We start from the raw sequence: 1136 nt of genomic DNA on the forward strand, positions 1-1136 counted from the left end.
CACACACACACACACACACACACACACACACACACACACACACACACACACACACACACACACCAAACTATATTACTGACATAAAGCTTGATGCAAGAAAAACTGCCCTGTGTATTTATCAGTAGACTGGACCACTGTCATCCTGACTGAGGTAAAAGAAGTTACACCTGAACTGAGGGGGTTTGGTGTTTTTCCTGACGTCGGGTCGGAACGATACTAGCTCGATGGGATCGATACTAGAGTTTGTATGTAAAGTCGGCCCGATCCAGGTAAGGGAAATTGCCAGAGAGTATAGTGGAGGAAACGACCCACCCAGTAATTTAGCCCTGATTACGCAACAGCTTTAGAATCGATACAGATCCATATTATTAGTTAAAAACTGAAAATCCTGCAGATTACTAACGTTAGAAGCTGTAGGCTCAGTACTCCATTTACAGATTGTTAGAGATTTAAAAGCTTTTACCTGTAAGAAGTCAGAGCAACGTGTTGAGAGTAAAAGGAAAGTGAAAGTTTAGTGTAAAACTCCTCCTGCTTCCTGTTAGTCCCACTCTGCATTTACAGCAGTTCTTTAAAGCCTTTTAACTTCTGTTCAACTTCTCTTTAAATAAAAAGGAAGTTTCTAGAAATTCTACTGACCTGAATAGTAGCTGTTCAAAACTTTCTGCTGAGGCTCATTCATGAACATTTAACACATTTCTGTTTCCCCTGTGTTTAATTGATTGAATTAAGCAGTTTTACTGATGACAGAGGGTCCTGAATGGCCAGGCTTCCTGCAGCAGATCACTTAGGCTATATCTAATAAAATGTTCTTTAGTTGTAGCTTTATAAATCAGACTTAAAGTTTTGGTATTTTTTACGTCTCATCTGAACACATCTGTTCTCCCACGCTTTTAATACAGTTGACAGTTTTTATTTTATGTCTAATCATATTTGTTCTCGTTTATTTTTATGCTCTCTTGTGTTCAGGATCTTTTTACTTTGTGTTGTTTTTTTGCACTTAAACCAATTCGGTTTTAAATGTGAACTATTTTTTTCCTGATTTGAATTTTTTTGTGCAGTTTTTGCCTCTTGAACTGAACTAGGCCTATATAAGATAGACCTTTATTGTCATTGTACAGAGATTACAATGAAATTAC

This window comes from Austrofundulus limnaeus, unplaced genomic scaffold, assembly GCF_001266775.1.
Source record: "Austrofundulus limnaeus strain Quisiro unplaced genomic scaffold, Austrofundulus_limnaeus-1.0 Scaffold1128, whole genome shotgun sequence".
NCBI classification, from domain to species: domain Eukaryota; kingdom Metazoa; phylum Chordata; class Actinopteri; order Cyprinodontiformes; family Rivulidae; genus Austrofundulus; species Austrofundulus limnaeus.